Here is a 14324-nt window from a genome sequence, read left to right on the forward strand (position 1 = left end):
CTTTTTTTGCGCGAACAGGTCCCGCAATTACGTTCGATGAAAAGTAATTGCACAACCCACGCTTCCACCACGTGACCTTTCCTCAACTTTATTGTAGGCCACATGCACTCCTCAAAACGAGCCGCTTATTCCACGATGGGATGATGTGCGGAGACTGGGGCGAGTAACACGCAAGGCAAATCTACTTTGCTGACTACAGATGGAGCCATGGGCTCCGCACTGACTTCGATTTCCCGCCTTTTACTTGTCATCTCTCCTTCTCTATATCTTTTGCTATCTCGATCAAGCGCGCACGCTTTGCATGTATGTCAGTATATCTTTCTGTGTGTGGTTTTATTTTAAGTTGTTTTATTTTATCACATTTTTTGTTTGTGTCCTTTGGTACATTAATTTAATACGAAGCACTTATCTAAATGATATAAGGTATGTAATCAAATTATTATCGTAATGATCGGCGATTTGAGATTCATAGAAGAATGATTTTAAAAATAGCTTTAAAAATGTTTTTTAATACTATCAGAAAACACGGATAAAAAGTAAAATTCTATAATTAAATATTGAGATAAACTAATTAATCATCGAGGATGTTTTGAATTCGAAATTTCCAGAGCTAAGTTATAAATATATTTTGAAGATATAAAGAATGTTTGTTTCCGTCTCTTACGAGATAATAAGTCGCACACAAGCGTGACTAGACTTGTGCGGTAACTGGAACACTAATCACACATATTTCATATAATCGTATTGTAAGATCATCAATTAAACCAACGTAACTTTGTGGCTATTATATTAATATTTCCTTAAGAAAAAGGCAGTCAAGACGGCTCGTTGGTCTAGGGGTATGATTCTCGCTTCGGGTGCGAGAGGTCCCGGGTTCAAATCCCGGACGAGCCCGTAGAATGCTTTATTTTTGCTTCCTCTTTCTTTTATTGACAATAAATAACATTATAACACAAACACACACATATAATATTGAGAATTCGCATTTTATTAAATTTTTTAGATGTATAATTTTAGAGATCATGTTTTTTGTTATTCTAAAGCACAGTTCTGTCTATAAAGAAATATCGAATCGTTATTCTGTCAATTTGCTATTTACATCCGCCGTGACGTAGTTAATTATATACTGTTCATCAACGTCAATTAATTCTTTATATGTGACGCGTGAGATAAAGAGAGATATTAAGAAGAATATTTTGACGCGCGAATATATTGCGTAAACATATGTTACCTTCATGTATGGACAATCAATATTCGGTCTAGTCAGGGTAATGCCCTTCTTTTAGCACAACCAGGGCTTGTATAATCCCTTGAATTATATCTCATTAATTCAGGTTTACGTCAGGACATCGCACGCTACGTCGGTGCCCTCTAATTCGAACATCGGTCTCTTTGATGTTCTAATGCGTTTCTAAAGATAGACTTTTTATTTGGCCGATAACGGGATCATCCTGATTGCTCTTTTAAGGGCAGGATCACATATAAAATCGTGCTAAATTCTCAGCTTTTAACGGAATGAGTTTTGTATGCAATAAATTGACAAAACATGTTATAATGGGTGTGAATTTTGTTATATGTTATACGATTTATTTTTTTTTATATTGTATCAGTGATATCTTTATATTTTTATATTTTTCTAAATTTTACAAATTGAATATTATATATTAACGATTTTTTTATAACGTATAACGCTGGAAACGTGTGCGATTCTTGTCGACAATGAATTTATTTACGCTGACTAGACCTAAATAAATGATGACAGCTAGTTAATATTATACATACATGTCACACAGAGGCGATCAAAGCAGTATGCGACAGATTCACAAAGACATACGATATTAAAAAACCTTGACGATAAAGAATGCTCTTCCTTTATAGATTACCGTGTAGAACGAAGATATGCGTCGTGTGATCGATTACCAGCCCGTTAACGATGACGTAGCTTCTAAAATCATCGAAATGCTCGTTGCCTTAATCGCATGTCAGATGTTATTGCGGGATAATCAACACTAGGTATAGTGCGAGCGGCGACAATTATTCCTTTCTCCGACGCGTAGTGACGGAAACGAGCGTACCACATCGACGAAACTTATTTTATTGACCGTTACGTTTTTCCGATAAACTGCTCTCAGTGATAATACACTGAAAAACAGTAAATACTCACTAGTTACAAGCAGTTATAAGTACAGCACTGATTACAGTGATAATACACTGATTCACTTTTAGAGTGTAAAATATTTCGTTCGTTATATATTTTCTTATTTATTGTATAATTTTATATGTTTGTTTTACAATGCCTTTTTAAATGCAAAGGCCGCGCGAATTATAAATGTCAATCGGCGGTCACCTTTCGGCTTGTCGCGCGGTGATGGCGATAAATATGAAAAATCGATCTATATGTCGGAATATCAAATTAGCGTGGAATTGAAATTTTGCAATATTAAGGCGAGCCCCGACGCAATTTATCGCGATAATAAATTGTCCACCGACGAACACTGCGAGATTTCGCAAGAGCGGAGCGCATCGTGATCGTAAACTCCGGTTATTTAAATCTTTTGGGTCCGCTACCGTGCACGCATATCGCCGATACGTCCGAAATTGTATGAGTCATTCGTAAGGGAAAATATATCTGAGATGCGACGATTTATGCGAGAAACGACATTCGCTAGCGCGTTGAAAATGGAGCCTGGCTCATTAATCTTTTTTTTTATTTTTTAATTCGTTACGAATATGTATGCGATGTAACACGTGGAGAATTTTTTGAGAAAACATTATACGATCATTCTCCTTTATTTTTTCCTTTTTGGATTCTTTAATGCACGAAATTAATTGCTCTATAGATCAGTATAATTAAATTTAAAAGATGTTAAATAAAGCCTCGTGTCGTATATTAATTTTATACTGTTTTATCATAATATTTTCGTCTCGATCTTGTGTCCATTTATTTCACTCATTTTGCGTGTAAGAAATAGCCTCGTGAATATCTTTCCTCGCACATGGATGTCTCGAAGCCATTGCTATCTCGCGCGATTCATGAATCCATGAAGCCACACAATCGCGGCTAATTCGGGGCAAAAATTTCGACATTTGACAAGCTGTCGGACGCGCATCCAAGAAAAAAATTAAGGAAAGATTGAATTTTGCGTAATCATAAGGTTATATGATGCAAAAGCAGTTATTTCGATTGTTTGAAAAATTGCAAAAGTGAACGCTTCAGCAAAAATGTGTTTGTGCAATCGACCTCACATGGAAAAGGACGTGATCCTTTGAACCGCGAGTCCTTTTATCGACAACCAAAGGCGCATGCGAGGCGTTTGAATGCGCTTCCATTCTTTACGCTTCTTCTTCGTCGCTTTTTGCGCCGTTGCTCGATGAAGGGGGAAAGAGAAAGAGCGCGCGATTAAGTAATAGGTAATTAATAGAGGCACCGTTTTATCCCGATTTTTTACCGCGCACGAGGGCACGCTCGCAGTAATTATAGCCCTACGTCATATACTTCCCCGCCGTCCTCCCTCTCTCGTACTCCTCCACTCGACTGTGTTTGTAATCTCGCACGCATCTCGCATATGACAGGGTCGCCCGTAAAAATCTGAACGTGCAATTAGGGCCAAGTCGTTAATTTATTTTTCTCTACGTGTGGGCTATGCTTTTGATCCATAAAATTATTATCGGATGCACTAAAGAACTGCGACGTGAATTGTAAGGACAATTTCTTATGAAAAAAACGCAAGTTATTCCAATTATTATAGTTTTTATATTATTGTCAAAATGTTCAAAAACAAAGTAAATTAGTTAAAAAGTCGATAGCAAATTATTTTTAATTAAAATTGTAATAAATAAATTATATACATTTTTAAATATTTGTATTGCAAAATTATAATACAGTAAGTATTTTTTCCAAATTATAACTTAAGAAATTGATTTTATATGTATATCTTTTTTATAACAGCTTTTATATAAAATCTGGATAAAATCTAGAAGTAACAGTTATATTGAAGTGATATCGTAAAAAAATTTATAATTTATTATTCCTGTATAATTTATCATTGAAGACAGAGTCGAGTCTACATTACATTTAGATTCAGCTTATTTAAAGGAAATTTGTCGATATCATGACTTTGATGCACGATATTGACTGCAACTCTGACATCCTGCGTGCCAACAAGAACCTGCGTGTCACGCAATGTGCAATGGACAAGCGGTTGATTCCGGGTGTTTTCAGTAAACGCGGACCTCGGGGTTAAACGTCCGACATATCTCAAAGCAGAAAGGGGGCGAAGCCGTTGAAGACACGTCGTATATGACACGCGGTGAGATCGACCGACCAGTTTCGTGATTTACGCAAAGTAATCCCATTATGAGGGTCGCGTCGCCCGTTAACATCACATACGTGGTTCCGCAAATTGAACGCGATGCGAATTACGTTTGTAAGCGATGTTTCGCTAAAATTCTAGAAAAAAGATGTTAAGAAAATACGAAATCCTCTCAATCAGTTCAAAATGTTTTTCTTTGATCTTTTAATATATTTATTGAAATATTCTGACGAGTATTTTGTTTTTAGTATTTATATAAATACCCCTTCACAGTTGAAAGGTTTATCCTGTTTTAGTTTATAGCTTTAAACATCCGTAGAAGATGCAATGATATTTTATCGTGATATTATAAATGTAACAGTGTCGTGTATATTTTGACTTAATTTTCTTGAAATTATCTAACGTAAAAGACTTCTCGAAAATGTAGATGATACTCTTTACGGAGCAGCGATATCGGAGGGAGAATGTTCATCTCCGGCAGGGAGGTTAACATCTAGCCAAGCATCCGGGAAAACAAAGTGAAAGGAGCACTATCCTTCGACGGTACACCGTATACTCGGTACTACGATGCGCACAGTTATATAGCCTATGAATCACGAGCGGGGACGCGCTTACGTTAAGACGGGAGTTAATTGAAACTTTTATTCGTAATTACGGATCTTTTTTTCTTATCTTTAATGCGCGCGCATCGCGTCTCACTATTAATTCACCCTCGAAGTAGCGTCATCCGAGACGCGGAGAGACGCGTCGCCTGATGCGTGCATCACGTACTCAGGGACTCGTCCGCGCAATTTAATTGCGTCTTGTGTCACACTGCTAATAACTATTCTCACGAATGATGTACATCGCCGCGGATATTTGGCAATGCAGTTTCCGGCAATTTTGCGCTAACTTTACATGCGGCGTGCTATTTCTCGGACTGAAAACGCAATTTTTAAATAAGAGAAATAAGATATAATAAATGTTTACTATCACAATGTGTATATTAACATTTTTCGTGAATATGCATACCCATCTGCATATTTTAAAATAAAATGTATTTCGCATTGAAAAACAGTTTTTTCAAGTAAATACTAAATACTATACGCGGCGTAGTAAGTTGCTTGTAAATAATGATTCTTCTGCCGTTAATAGCTGCGCTGTGACTTAATCTTAAATCAATTTCACGCATATCGCGAGCCATGCTAGCTACGACGTTGCAACACGATAAATTTACGTAGTTAATCGGTATTTGAAGCGTTCAATTATTCTAGTTTCGCTTTATCGAGAATGCTATTAATTATTCATCTCGTTACGCGACTTGCATGGTATGTTTTAAACATAGTCATCGTTGCTAAAAATTACATTGAAATGTGTTGAAATATATCGAACGATACACCCAGTAAAAAATTTTTAATTATAACAAAAATAATTATTATTAAAGTGCAACATAATTTTTTAGATCGCTGTCTCCTTAGTTAGTTAAAGACGATCTAATAGAAAACTCATTCTACTAACGACGCTGCGAATCGCTATAATTTCTTACGAGCAAGAAAATAAATGAGAATACATGAAAATATGAAAGGGCAAGCATACAAGCGCAATATTTCTTCGCTTTGACGCCGGTTAACGCATAACCGGATGTCGCACTTTGACCGCTCGTTTAAGTGGCCTGAGAGAAAGAGCCATGCCTCCTTCGCTCGTGTTAAAACGCGAGATTAAGGCGATAGCCGAGTCAAGACTCCCGGCCACCCCCGTGAGGTGAGGTCCAGGTGAGGTCTTCATCGAGCCGGCGCGACATTGAGGGATATTCCCCTTATGCACTTATCCACTCGTGGCTGCCCTGAGGAATCGCCTCATCGTCGAGGCTCACACCGCTAATCACATTGCGGCGTTCAATGTTATATTATCCCCGTGGAAAATAGAGGAGAACGCTTCATTAGCATATATATACGAACGCGGCGCGGTCGTCATTAGTGCTAAGTGCGATTAATAATTGCTCGCGAGGGGCAAAAATCGACACCTCGTTCTTTGTCATGTCTCGTGAACGCTTCACCGCGTCTAATCGCCTATGATTAGGACGAAGAGTCCCAGGCGCGGCTGTCGGTCGCCGATCGTGACTAAATTTAACAACGTGCGTTTCATAATTAACAGACTTTCCTTATTCATTAGTATCATAAGAAAGTTTTCGCTGTAATCTTGACGTTACTGATTTCGATTCGTTAATTCTCAAGTGTCAATTTTACTCGTTTTTATTAAGATTTTTTTTTATCTGTTGTCCGAGAAAAAAATCTTCAAAAACTAATCGCCTCACGTATCTCTTATCGCTATCAATTTATTCTTCCTACTTAGTAGTTATCTCAGATCTTTTTAATACATGTACAAAATATTTATATGATAATTTAATACGCGTACATTAAATTATCATGTAAACGCACTTGCAGAAAACACATCGTATCCGAGAAGAAAAAAACAAGATATAAAGTATGAAGAAGCAGTTTTTCCATGAGTAAAAAGACGATGCATCGATACGAGAAGACGTATGCAACGATAAATCGTTTGGCACGAGATAAACATTATAGGTACGCGGTTTCACGTACGCGAGTTATGGAAACTTTAATGCATGGAGCACAGAATCGATTGTTGAGTCGAACGAGGCTGCGGCGGTTGTCAGGGAATTAAACGTAGACGCGTTGCGTAGAACGCGAATGCGAATACGTGTGGATCATCTCGCGACGGTACCGAATTATTATAAATCTCCTCCTCGATACGATACATCTTGCCCACGAGATAGCCGCGCTGCGCGGTTTCTCAATTACTTCTTACGTAAGTGTTAATTGCGACATGCGCTCGCGCGCGATCATTCTTATAATATGTACTCGCGTTTACCGCGCTTATGACCGGTCGCGCGTATGCGCCTGCATACGGAATGATCCGATACGAGCTGAAAAATTTTCCTTCTCAGCATCGCGCGTTACGTTACCGCGGAAAATCGCCGAGATGCCATTATTAAGATTACCAGGATACACCGAGGCCGCCGGTCTTTTTAATAAACGTCGTCAGTATCCGCGATCGTACGCGCGATATATCAACGAGAGATCGAGTGCCGATTCGACCGAAAGTCGATGGTTTCTGGTATCCGAGAGGAGACTCCGAGGTCTCTCGAGAGGTCGCCAACAATCTCGTTGCGTTCTCTCCCTTCTGTCGCGACTCCGCTAAATCTACGCCCTCATCGTTATATGTATCTTTCGCTCTCTCTCTTCCTTTCGTACTCACTAGATACTATATGCAATACGGTATGTACATATAATATGACTGTCCACAGATAATATGAGGTCCATTTACCAAACCGTTACGAAATAGGCGCGGCAGCGCCTTTATAATCGCGCCTTACGTCTCTCCTTTCTCCGCGCGAAATGGCGTTTTAATTATTACTCGACGCATTAACCCCCGCGAACTCGTGGGCACGCACCTGCGCGTGTCCTTTCGCGTAGGCGTATGCGAATCTGCATCGAAGCTCGTCTTTCGCGGAAGATTTCTCTGAGCGTGTATCATTTTTATCCGCGGCCCGCGAATCCATCGGCGGCTGCTTATCACGGAAAGTCGTAGGAAAATATGAAAAACGATTTCCAACTGAGAGAAGCAATATCTTATGATTGAGTGGTCATTAAAAATCATCAACACCTCGCAAGAAAATCGTCGGTAATATTGCATCGGGAAGTTTCAGAAAGATCTCGCGAAGATAAAGCTCTTTTTTGTTAGATTAATGTGAATTAAAAGAATCAAGTTTAAGGATATATCTTTGTCAGTTTTATTACTTGAATTCTTTGCGGAAACGCAATAAATGATAATCCTAGAAAAATGTGAATTTCGATGAAATATCGCGTCTTTTTTACCTTTTATACTAAGCGACGCTTGTGAAACAGTTTTGCATAAATTTGAATGAAATAAACGACATTACTGGCACAAAAGAACCTATGTTAGTGATATCCCCCATCGATTCTCATGCTTCATCTTACCTTGGAGTAATCATAAGATTTGCAAAATAGCTTGCGGGCAAAGCGAAGAAGAGGTAATCCGGTTTTCCGCTGACAATTACACGATCATTGAATCCACTAACTGTCGCCTGTGTTAAACAGGTCACCAATAAACGCCCACGCGGTTGCAAATACATGTCGCTGTTTGCACGGATATGTTGCCAGTTTCTTTCGAGACATCTTATTATTATAAAGTAATAATTTGGAAGTATCCTTGTGACAATGTTGCAAAGTTCGTACACAAAGATAGTAGTTATTTTTAGTATCTATTACATTAATCCTTCTTAAACAAATGAGATTATCAATTTATACATCTATTTATATTTACATTTATTTATATTTACACCTGTTGAAGCGAGAAAATACAAAGTGTAAAGTATAAAAGAAAGATAATTTAGTTAAAAAATCTAAATATAATAAAAAATTATTTAATTAAATATAGTTGCTTCTCTTTTTTTGTACATGTATGTATATGTATATAAATTATATTTCATATTATAAAAAATAATCAGATCAATGGAAAATTAGAGAAAATGGAAGAATATGTATTAAATTTTCCATTAAATTATCGTGAAAAGAATACACATCTTATTAGAAAACATGAGATAAAACACGGGATCAATTACAACGGTTCAATATTTTTTTCTTGGATGGTTTTCGTTTTGCGAGATGTCGACAATGTACATTGTGAGTTTCGTCAAGAGTTTAATTGTTCTTTAATAATTTCTCGTTAAGAGGTTTTCGACGTCAAACACGGTGGTCCTCGAAACGCAGATGCAAATGAGGAACGTCGTTCTATATTGCGTTCGCCACAGTGGGTCGCATTAATCATACACAACCAAGGCCCACAAGCCCGACTCCGACTTTGTTGGTCCATGCGACTCGCTTCGTCCGTCTTCCCATCGCGAGTAATCAACAAAGCAAGCGACATGATATGACTTATCTTATCAAGAAGAGATCACTATATGAATTGATATCATCCTCTATTCATAAAAATATATTTCCATTATTCGTAGAGATGTATTTTTAAACTTATTATTATTTTAGTAAAAAATTTAAAATAAGTTTAAGAATTTTAAACAATGTTTTTCATGTGAATATTATATTATAAGAAAAATAACTCGCAATCAAGTATAAGATATTATTTTATATTATATATAAGTAATATTTGAATAATATTAGCATTTTAATTTATATATCTTTTTTATTTAAGGTATTTCCTTATTATTATATACCTTGTAAAATTATGCACTTAAAAATTAGTGGAATACTAGTATATGTGCATAAGTATGGTTATATATCTAATGCTTAAGAGTTAATACATTATGATTAATGTTTCAGGTTTGCTAAGCTATGAACGACTCTTGACCAGTGCATTGATTAAAGCATCGGATTATTCATACCAATCGAAGCAGCTAGCTGGACTTTAATTTGTATACACATATATAGGTAAATATATATCATCAATATCATCAGATCACTTTTATGTGTCCCTATTTGGCACTATTTAAAGACCGACAAGTTTATCTCGTAATTATTCGCTGCCGGTCAGCCTTTGCTTTGTTTTTTCTTTTTTTCTTTTCTTGAAATATATCGAATATATCGAGAATAAACAATTTTTCCAGTAATCTTCTATGATGATAAATCAAATGCATAGAATAATGATGGAGAATAACTCCAGCAAATAACCATGCGTCGAATATTTTAAACAGTGGAAATCAGGAGAAGAAAAAATGACGCTTTACTAAAGCAATATAAAATAGGATTATAGACTGGTAAATGACCATTTAAATGGTTATTTAAATGGTTGATAAATGAAAACATTTTCCCTTAACGATTTCATTCATGTTTTCTAGAAAGAAAAAGAAAAGAGACGTACAATTGAAAAATTACTTTAATCCGTTAAATATTTTTACTAAGAAAAGATTGACATTTTGTATGGAAAATCTTAAACTAGTTTAGGGATTTGAATAGAAAAAGAGAATATGATTGAATAGAATAAGAGAATATGAATATAGATCTATTTTTCATAGCATCTATTTTTCTTAGAGAGGAAATTTCCTTTTCCTAAAGATGTGTCATTAGGAGAACGTCTGAAATTTCTACGGCAACTCGAGCGAATTTATCAGGCAATGGTTTGCGCAAAGCCATCAGCATTTCGCAAATGTACTGTCTCGAAGGAGACTCGGCATTCGTCTCCGGCTATTACCTTCGTGCCCTCGCTACGAAACAAAGCGCTTCCTTCCCGCCGAGCGGTCGCATAATCGGCGGGTAGCCCGCGAGCGAGCTCGTTTCTCCGTGCGCTCGCCGCGGACAATTATTCGAAAAAAAGCCTCTTCCGATTACGCGCACTTAATAGGCTGGGACTCGCACGGTAATTGCGAGGTTAACTGATTTTTAATGATGGGTCCGCCGATTGCTACCGCGATCTCGCGCGCTTCTTCTTTATACTCCCTCTTTTTTTCCTTCCAGTTTCTACCCTACGCCTCCTTCTGCCATCCCTGCGTCCTCTTCTCCCGTTTCTTTATCTTTGCACATTATTATCATCCAATTTCGTTTGCTAATCTGCCAATTTGCGATTATAGCAACAGTATTTATGTCATTCGGAATAAACTGATAAGCTATAAAAATTTATATATTAAACAAAATAGAGATAATTTTAATATTAAATCTAATTTTCTATAAAATTATATTATATTCAACGAAATATTATTATTTTTTGGAGACACTATTTTTCTTCAAAACTTCTCTCCTATATAGGACATGTATAATATTTTATTTTAAACTCTCTATTTATAGCTCGATATTTCTGTTTTATATTTCTTTCGAAACAATCCAAAAAATATCGAGTGTTATTTATTAAATTATTTTTTATCTGTCTTTCACTATCAGGATTATACAAAGTCGGTAGACAAAGATGATCGTGTTACTGCTAAAACGCCTCTAAAATATCCACCGCTCCATATATCCGTAATGCCCGGCTGCGCGTAATGATTCGTTGTTGCGGCCCCGGCAATGAATGCCGTGTACGTTACCTTGCGTAATCGCTTATCGCAACACGGATGCTACTCAAGACAGCTCGTGAATTACTGAAACACGTGCATTTCATATCACAGGTATAATATTTATCGTGCGAGCGGATTTTCCCAAATCGACCAACACTGTTCGTCGCGTGGGACCGCGTCCTTGAAAAAATTCGAATAACCCGGGGAGCAAGCCGAGGACGCATTCGTCGACGAAGACAAGATCACGGAAGTGGAATCCGGACCTTGAATTTTAGTCGAATGCCGCAAACGAACCGCTTAGTTTCGCGAATTCGCATACTTGCGCTCATCCATTCGAAGAAGAACCGTCCGTGAATAATAGTTTTACGGACAAAATCAAGGTCACGCAATGCAACTGCCATTGCGTGCTAGCATCTGTGCCAACATATATGTATCGGTTCGTTTAATTAACGTGAGCATTCTTTCGAGGCCAGCATCGCGATCTATTTATATTTTCGATGGTAAGACGCGTATCGCATCAAAGAATCGAAGCTAATTGTCCGTAGTAAGTCGGTCCATATACGCGAGTTGGGAGTTTTGAACAGAGTTGCAGAGGCAATGACGCGAGCTTGAGAGATCGCTCTGCTCCGTTCGGCGGAACCGTGAGCCGAACGGGCAACAATGTAACGGAAATCGCTCCTAATATGTTAACACCCATGCACGTTATTATCGTGATGTCTACTACCTCATTGGCAACGTGCGTCTGCCCTTCGCTCCAATGGCCCATTCAGCGACGCGGACTCCGAAATCCGGTCGCCGCTGAAACGAGCCATTGTGTCGCCGCGCGAGACGCGCAGCATCCTCGCAGCACAAAAGAAGTTGCTTGTTGCTACCGCGCTACCGTGTGAAGGTAGCGAGGCACAATAATCGTTGCAACATTGCAACAGCGGTCGGAGGACGATGGCCCCGCCGTCACCACGCGGTGTATGTAAAGCAGAGGAAAGGATGAAAAATAAAGAGAGCAATTCTCTACGCGCTCTCGTCTCGTCGCTTCGACGAGACGCCCTCGGCGCCGACGAGTCCTCTCGGCCAGACCTTAACCAGACTTCGCGACGCTTTGTCAATGAGACTAATAATAGCGCGTCGTGTTAACTTTTTCCATTCACACACGTGTCTTTCAAGTAGATGGTATTTACGTTTGAGGCTACTTTTTGGAGCACTTTCTTTCAGTATTGTCCCAACTCTGTGCTTGTACTCACGTCTCAATTTGTTGTTTTTGTATTTTTGAGTTCAAATGACTTCAATGTGGTGTATTGAAATTATTGGAGAATCGAATAAAGAATTTTTCGATTTGATGATTCAAATCTTGTTGGGAAACCTATAGCTAAGGGAAACTTAAGTAAATGAGTTCTATCTGTTATAGTAGAACTATTCCAGAAGATGTTATATTATATTCCGTGATAATAATGATAATTACTCAATTAAAATATTTCAAAAGTATTTTACTATAGAAATCGTTATTCTGAGGAATAAACATAATAGTCAATTTAAATTTCTTCATTTATCTTGATATTGCGTAAGCAGTGTCGTTTATTTTAATAATTTCAATTTAAACATTTAACGAGTTTTTTTTCTGCAAGATAATTATGCATTTAAAGATACATGTGATGAAGTTAGAATTGTTACTTGAGAAACGAGGTGGATGCGAGACGATAAAGATGTCGTCCAGAGCATCCCGCGCCCTTCACGCAGGGGATCTGCGAAACAGGGTCGAGCTGTCGGGATCCTGCGGATCCCTAAGACTTAAGCCGCTAGTCGCCCCGCGTCCTCGCGTGTTCCGCCAGCTTCGTTCTCGACGTCCTGGACGTTAGTCAGGATTAGAAGGGTGCTAGTTCGCGCGCCACGAAATTCGTTAACTCGTAGATGTATTCACGAGTCTGGCGCGGCAGAGGGGAGAGAAAAAAAATAGCTAAGGACGAGCGGGAAGACAGAACGATCGGGCTACCTTTCAGGCAACGAAAAGAAGAAGGAAGAAGAACGACTCGTACATCGCATTTCGACGGATCGAAAGAGAGGAAGGCGCGGAGAGAAATATTTAGAGCTCAGCGATTATAATTACGGCGTAGCGAGATATATTTTATTGCCTACCTCGCGAGTACCGTAGTATCAGTCATTTAGGATCTCGTTTTTTCTAGACGCAAGAGGATACAAAACCATGCTCGTGTATTCGGGTTTAGAACAGTTTTTCTTTCTCTTCTTTATATATGGGTTGTAGATACGACATATAAAATAATATTTATTTTATAAATATTTAATATTATTTTATAATATTAAAGAATATTTATTTTTAACTTGTTTCATTAGATATAATTATACAATTATGTTAATGTAATATTATGATATAAAAAATGATAGAGATAGAGAAAACTCTCTCTTTTTTTCTTTATAGTTTTCCGTATCATGTGATCTATATTGAATGTTAAAAGAATCGCTTATTCAATTATTCTTTTCTATTAAACTAGATCCAGATCTAAATCCCGCAAAATGCTAAAAGTTTGATTCCCAGATTGATTCGTTTGATATGTATGCAACTTACGCAGATAGTATCAGAAATAGACTTTTTCACAACGGATCAGAAACTTAAATATCTCGAGGAAGAACTAGAAAACTAGTTTCACCTGTTTTGTCCCTCACGTTTCACGGCGAACCCTCTTTACGTCGAGAGAGAGATATATACTTCGGTCCACCGTGCTCGGTTTCGACCGCAAAACTCGTCCCTGCCTTTCCTGCGCTAATCGACTTACGTAGGTAAGTATATCCCGTGAATGATATCATCGTATTAACCCCAGGTCCGAGTCGGTTGCGCGCATAAATAGAATCGTCTTTTCGCCGCAACGTGATCTCGTGGTAAGGGGGGTTAATGTAGATGCGTGTGTGCGCACGAGAGGGGAGGGAGGGTCAAGTTCTTCTCTCTTCTCTACGTTACATTGATACCTTACGTGATTCCGTTG

The 14324-nt window shown here is 38.0% G+C and overlaps 1 long non-coding RNA gene and 1 other non-coding gene across 2 annotated transcripts; both read left to right on the plus strand.

Annotated features, from left to right (window-relative positions):
- Positions 1-319: 319 nt before the first annotated feature.
- Positions 320-11586, plus strand: LOC145960487 (uncharacterized). The gene is made up of 3 exons (XR_014435377.1): positions 320-423; positions 9671-9778; positions 11446-11586. It is a non-coding gene; the product is annotated as an uncharacterized LOC145960487 (long non-coding RNA).
- Trnap-cgg (transfer RNA proline (anticodon CGG)) lies at positions 823-894 on the plus strand. Its single transcript has one exon. It is a non-coding gene; the product is annotated as a tRNA-Pro (tRNA).
- Positions 11587-14324: the final 2738 nt, after the last annotated feature.

The sequence above is a fragment of the Camponotus vicinus genome, unplaced genomic scaffold (genome assembly GCF_025532165.1).
Source record: "Camponotus vicinus isolate PSW18456_S1 unplaced genomic scaffold, iyCamVici1.0 SCAF_10, whole genome shotgun sequence".
NCBI classification, from domain to species: domain Eukaryota; kingdom Metazoa; phylum Arthropoda; class Insecta; order Hymenoptera; family Formicidae; genus Camponotus; species Camponotus vicinus.